Source organism: Danio rerio, chromosome 25 (assembly GCF_052040795.2).
Source record: "Danio rerio strain M-AB ecotype USA chromosome 25, GRCz13ab, whole genome shotgun sequence".
In the NCBI taxonomy this organism is placed as follows: Eukaryota; Metazoa; Chordata; class Actinopteri; order Cypriniformes; family Danionidae; genus Danio; species Danio rerio.
Window position 1 is genome coordinate 22,417,976 of NC_141045.1, and position 7,230 is coordinate 22,425,205.

The window sequence follows — 7,230 nt, forward strand, 5'->3', positions numbered from 1 at the left end:
TCCGAGGGAAAACGAAACATTACATTAAACCCCGATTTATTTTCAGACTCCACGCAAACGGTAACAATCTTTGAACTCACCGTCATGTGCTCCGCGTGCAAAGTGAATGTGAGCAGTCGGAGATACTGAAGGAAGTTCAATGCGCGCGGATACAATAGAGATGATGGATTACACTTCGGGAGTAACTAATCCATACATGCGGATGTTGGGCTGTGCGGGGTTAATGGATCATTCCTGTGGCATTCCCAATTCTCGCCCCTCCTATTCGCTTCTTCCCGAGTTGCAGACTGTCTGACCAGACGCCAGTCCAGACTGTGGGCGCGTTCACGCCCGAACACGTGCGCGCGCGCCATTGTGCGAAGGGTCAAAATGTGCTTTAAATGAAACTGGAAAATGCTCATTTAAACTAGGGTCTCGAAATTTTTAATAAAAGCAAACGCAGGAAATAATTTATGAGCTCAATGGTTAATGCTCAATCCATATTCAATCCATACAGTGACTGCAGGCTGCAAGCAGACCTCAATCTTTATTCGGATCCCGTATTTATATTGAGATAATCCCTGCTGAGTTGACAGTGACGGGGATGTTCTTTTGCAAACCAATAAATAATCTTGAAGAGGTGGAGTAGAGAACTCAAATGTTTTAAATACAATTTTACATTATTTCAGCAGTGCTTCTTCTCAACTTATTTTTTCTTCTTCTCAACTTATTTCTCAATTCTTTTTCCCCCAAAGGAATTTAAAGGGCACCTATGATGAAAATCATCTTTTGTAAGATGTTCGGACAGAACTGTGAGTAGGTATAGTGTGTCCACAGTCATATTGGGGTGATAAAAAGACAACAAGATAGTTTTCCTGACGTTAAAATAGAATCCAAATCCCTCGCATTTAGGCCCTGTTTACACTGCCATTTAAATGTGACCCAATTCCGATTTTTGGCTTATATGTGACACAGATCGCATCTGTTCTATGACCGTGTAAACATGAAAAAAACGCATGCATTCGGATATTCAGAGATCGGTTTCAGGCCTCCTTCATATGTGGAAATAAATCAAATATAAATCGGATATGTGACAATGCGACTGTCATGTAAACAGGCAGATTGGATTTATTGAGGCCTTCCGTTTTGTACATCATTAAACTTGCGAAAATGTGGTGCTTCTCTGTGGCTTAATGACGTAGAAGGAAGAGTGTGTGTGGAGATGCCGACGCGGTAAACAACAACCGCAGAGGAAACATGGAGGAGGAAAGTGGTCAGTCACCACAATTTTCTCCCACCAGACCTGGGAACTCTCTCTCCTCTGAATGGTGGAGTGGAGGACATCGTCCAGCAAATAAACCATAAGCGCAAGCTGCGATGATGGCCCTTTCCCACCTCCTCCGCCTCAAAATCATTTTAAAGTTGGGCGAACTTCGTGTTGTAACTTTAGCTTTTTGTCGCTATTAATACACGCACTGCGGGCTACACATATAACAACTTTATTCCCTCCAACACCAGTGCGCACACAGGCAAAGGCTACATCTTCCACTACATACACACATTAGGGCCATACCATTATATAAACTGCATGGGTAAATCTGGCCTAACCATTCACTACTTATATTGCACTTCGTATTTTTCGCAGAGCTAAAAACAAGAACATTTCTTCCATCGTGGCTAGTGTGGCACAGATGCTAGAACCCGCGTTTATGCATGCAGGACATCGTAAATTCTATGGCAAGTGTAAACACATGAATTGGATATGGGTCACAATTAAAACAACAAGAAAACGGACAGACAAAAAAAATCTGACATAGGCAACAAATCGGAATTAGGCATCAAGACCTAACAGTGTAAATGGGGCCTAGAAGCCCACCACAACGTGACGTAGAGTGCGGTTTTCCCCACCCACCAAATTGATTGACAGCCCCTTATTAATATGTCTCTGTAGTGACACATATAATCATATCCACAAGACAGGACGTGCGCAAAGCAACTGTGATTAATAGATCCGTTTAGCTCACTGTGATCATCAATCATCATCAAATGTAATCAAGAATAAGTTTTACAAGCTTAAAACATTCCTAAAATAGTGCATGTTTGTAATTAATTACAGCGATTTTATCATCGAAGCCACATGTCAGTACAATTATAAAAGAAGATGCTTCAATGCCGGCTTGTAGACACTGAATCGAGTTTATTTTGTGCATTAACATAATGAATATCCATACAGCAGTGTATATTAACGTGTATCCTGTCACATTTGCTCTGCAAAAACAGTGCTAAGTTAAACAAACGTGCTGTGCGTGTGTCTGTGTGTGCGTGCATGAACTTTGTAACGACATTGTGTGTGACTCATCGTTGCAACTCCACAACAAATACATCAAATAATCATTGGGAAAGTTCTTACTGTAGCATTTCTCTCAAGCGTTACAACAGATCTGCTTCCTTCATGTCTGCCACTGTGCTGTTTATCTGATGCAGCCGAGGTGGAGATTGAGGCACACTCTGACAGGCACATGGGAACGTGGGCGGGGAGAACTAGCATTAAAGGCACAGGCAACAAAAACAGCTACACTGTGTTCTGAGCAAAAAAATCCAATATTCTGAAAGCTATAATAATTACGCTGAAGGGTGTTTTGAGCTAAAAGTTTACTGAAAATTTCTGAAGAAACAAAAGACTCATCTTAAATCTTAAAAAAGGGTAAAATGGGTGTCCTTTAAATTGTAATGGTGAACTAATGGTTCCTGTTTGGTTTTATTTGGTTATTTTGTTTTATGGTAAGCAAACTATAACATTATTTGTTGTGTGTGTGTGTGTGTGTGTGTGTGTGTGTGTGTGTGTGTGTGTGTGTGTGTGTTTAGTTGTATTCTAACATTTCAGAATGTTGGAGGAAGTAATAATTTTTTGTTGTTGTAAAAACTTTAAAAAGAACCTAAAGGAAAATGTGCCGTTCTGTCTTAGAAACCAACATTAAATGTACTGGGAACCAGGTATAAGGCAAAAATAAAACCAACCTTATAAATAAAACAATATAATTAAAATGAGTAGGATACACATAAATTCCCTTTATTAATCAGGGGTCACCACAGTGGAATTAACCACCATGTTTTACGCAGCAGATGCCCTTCCAGCCGCAACCCAGTACTGGGAAACACACTACTCACGAAATACACTCTCACATTCAGATACACACACTCATATACTACTGCCTACAATTTAATTCATCCTATTTACCAATAGCGCATGTCTTTGGTCTGTGGGGGAAACCGGAGCACCCGGAGGAAACCCACATGATCACAGTGAGAACATGCAAACTCTATATAGAAATGCATCCGCCACGTAAAACATATGCTGGATAAGTTGGCGGTTCATTCCACTGAGCTGGAAAAATAATGAATGAATGAAAAAATAAGTTGCCTACATGCAAACATGGCTTCAACAAAAGCAAATATATCTGAGCTCAAAAATAATTATTAATTTTAAAACTATAGTGGAGTTTTATCATCCAGAACAAGGCTATTGAGCTCTGCAGATATGTGTAGATCTGAAAACAATTTGTCTTCCAACTAGAAGGCTAAAAGTGTCACCGTTTAACATTGGCGTAATAATACTAGTTAATTCATTTTATTTTCAGCTTAGTCGCTTTATTAATCGGGGTTGCCACAGTGGAATGGACTGCCATCTTATCCAGCATATGTTTTACGCAGCGGATGCCCTTCCAGCTGCATCCCAACACTGGGAAACATCCATACACTCTTGCATTCACACACATACACTACTCACTATACTATTATCAGTTATTCATGTTCTTTGTCGACTTCAGTTTTGCTAAGAGCAATTTTTATTGTGTTGTTGTTGAAAGTTTCACCAAAAAAAAAAAAAAAAAATTCTTCACAAATTACCTTTGCCATTGTGGCACGGATCTCTCCTGAGGTAATCTACACCGACTGAGATTTTGATTGTCAGCTCTCGGTCCTGGATGTAGAGAGTGTCGCACATAATAAAAAAATCTGCTTCAGAGTAGAGTTCTGTACTAGAATGGTAAACATAAATTTGCAAAGTGCAAACGAAATCTTGAAAAACAAAAACTTTGGCAGCGTGTTCAAAACTGAACTGAGAATGCAGCTTATATGAACACTTTTTTCCTAATTAGTTGTTTTTTGTTTCAGAGTGTTTTTCTAGTTTATCAATGTCATTTTTAGTTCATTTTCACAAAAGTTTGCTTTGTTATTTGTGGCAATCTAATTTCAAACATTCCCATCATAGACTAGCGCAAAAAAGTAGAATGCATTAGTTCTATGAAAGAGTTGATGACTGCATGTTAAAGTTGCTCTCCAAAATGGAGGCAGATGAATGTGGGATTTTTGAAGTTGACTAAAGGTACATTTTAAGCAACAAACAGAAACAGTTTGTGGTTTTCGCATCATGACACTCAAAAAACAAAATGTTCAAAGGATTCTGTGTAAGTGACTAATTGTTGTTTTATGCATGCCAGTACAAAGATAAAGGAACACTATGTGCCTGCACACATGCACAGTGCATCTGAAAAGTATTCATAGCGCTTCACTTTTTCTACATTCTTTTATGTTACAGCCTTATTCCAAATTGAATTAAATTAATTTATTTCCTCAAAAAAAAAACAAAAAAAAAAAAACTGAAAAATCACATGTACATAATTACTCACAGCCTTTGCTGTGGCAACAATTACAGCCTCAAGTCCTTTTGAATATGATGCTACAAGCTTGGCACACCTGTCTTTGGGAATTTTTTTCTCTCTTTGCAGTACCTCTCAAGCTCTATCAGGTTGGATGGGAAGCGACAGTGTACAGCCATTTTCAGATCTCTTCAGAGATGTTCAATAGGATTTAGTTCTGGGCTCTGCCTGGGCCACTCAAGGACATTCGCCGAGATGTTGTGAAGCCACTCCATTGATATTTTGGCGGTGTGCTTTGTGTCACTGTCTTGCTGGAAGATAAACCGTCACCCCAGTTTGAGGTCAAGAGCACTCTGAAGCAGGTTTTCATTCAGGATGTCTCTGTACATTGCTGCATTCATCTTCCCCTCTATCCTGCCTAGTTTTCCAGTTTCTGCTGCTAAAAAACATCCCCATAGCATGATGCTGCCACCACCATGCTTCACTGTAGGGATGGTATTTGCCTGGTTGATGAACGGTGCCTGGTTTTCACCATAGGTAACGCCTGACATTCACTCCAATCTGGCCTAATTGCTGGATTGCTACTAATATAGTTGTCCTATAAGGTTCTCGTCTGTGTGTGAGTGACCATTGGGTTATTGATCACTTCACAGACTAAGGCCCTTCTCCCCGATCACTCAGCTTAGATGGCCGGCCAGCTCTAGAAAGAGTCCTGGTGGTTCCAAACATCTTCCACTTACGGATGATGGAGGCCACTGTGCTCATTGGAACTTTCAGAGCAGCAGAAATCTTTCTGTAACCTTCCCCAGCCTTGTGCCTGAGACAATCCTGTCTCTGAGATCTACAGACAATTCCTTTGTCTTCATCCTTGGTTTGTGCTTTGACATGCACTGTCAACCTTGGGACCTTATGTAGACAGGTGTATGCCTTTTCAAATCATGTCTAATCAACTGAATTTACCACAGGTGAACTCCAATTAAGCTGCTGACACATCGCAAGAATGATCAGTGGAAACAGAAGTTACCTGAGTTCAATTTAGAGCTTCATGGCAAAAGCTGTGAATACTTCTGTACATGTGATTTTTTTTCAGGGTTTTTTATTTTTAATAAATTTGCAGCATTTTCAACAAATCTTTTGTCACATTGTCATTATGGGGTATTGTGTGTAGAATTTTAAGGAAATAAATGAGTTTAATCCAATTTGTAATAAGGCTGTAAAAAGAAAATGTGGAAAAAGTGAAGCTCAATGAATACTTCCGAATGCACTGTATATTTTAATACAGAGCAAGTGCAGACAATCAAGACAGGTGATAGTCTGTGACAGAGAAACTGTGGTTTCAGAATATTTTGATGAACAAATATACCTTTTTTTAAGTTGTGCAATGCAAAATTGCTGCTTGTATTACCTGCTGCGTCATGCCAGGGAGCCAGCTTCTACAATTAACACAAATTGATTGTCATTTGTATGCAAAACTTTTTAAAATATAGGAACATTTTCAAATTTTAGTAACTTTTGTGGTGTAAAATTCTTTAATATTTCTCAATGAATTAAAAATAAATAAACATGCACACTGTAAAACATTTCTTAAATACCAGTTTCTGTATTTTGTGATTCACAAGTGTTTTTTATTTATTTAGGCTTGTGAATTGTATCATTGATCTCTGTTTTGTTGATTTTTGATGTAGAAAATTTAACCCTAAAGTTTGACGGTGACTTTTATTGACATTTTAGTAGTTTGAAAATATATAACCTATAAGAACTAACATATAGAGAAACAAGTCTGTAATATAACAGAAAATGTGAAGCAGATTATTGCTAGGTGTTTGTATCGTAATATACAACACCAACCCTGACAATGCATCACTTTAAACTAAGATATTAATAAAAGACACTTTTTTTAACTTTTCAAGGATAAAGGTTGTCAGAAGAAAAATCAAGGTCCCGTAATCGAATTCAAAAGCATAAATAAACAGGACAAAATAAAAACATGAATCACAATTTTTTTTTTTAAGTGCACAGATGAATTGTTTTCAATAAGAACTATGACATGCATTTATTCAATGTTATGCTATACTGACGACAATTTAGGCAGTAATTATTAAACTGGACTTCAAATATCCTTCAAATATATTTAAAAAAATGTAAGAATATATTTACTTTAATTCTGATTTTGCGAATGCAGTGAAACACTAATCTATCATTTCTAACAAATGGATACTGTCATCCGACAATGCAGAGACTTTGGTTAGCAAATCAAGTCAAAGCAAGATTCATTCAGCATTGAACTACACTGTGTAATAAATGCAATTATGCTTTTATTGCAATAAGTTATCATTTTAAAAGTTATACTGCATTAGTTAATACAATTCAAAGTGATTGTTTCTGTTTATTTTGAAATATTATGAAATAAATCTAGAAATTACACGTTGGCAACTTTAATGTAATATAATTTGGTATATTTACCTTCGGCACACGGCTCTCAATGACATTTGGTTTTGACCCTTCATAGGAAAAAGTTTTGAGCACCCCTGCGTTGGACTGTAACCTGATTTAAACGCGACTATCGTACACGCCCTGACGTGCTCCCTGTTTC

General features: G+C 37.9%; 1 protein-coding gene across 4 annotated transcripts in view; it reads right to left on the reverse strand.

Moving 5' to 3' along the window:
* prr5a (proline rich 5a (renal)) overlaps positions 1-7,213 on the reverse strand; it is a 30,401-nt gene extending 23,188 nt beyond the window's left edge. The window contains exons 1-3 of one of the 4 annotated variants that reach the window (XM_087310814.1): positions 7,101-7,213; positions 6,043-6,070; positions 3,886-3,958 (exon numbers count right to left, since the gene is read on the reverse strand). The gene's annotated coding sequence lies outside the window, so the exon portion shown is untranslated. 4 annotated transcript variants of the gene reach the window in all.
* Positions 7,214-7,230: the final 17 nt, after the last annotated feature.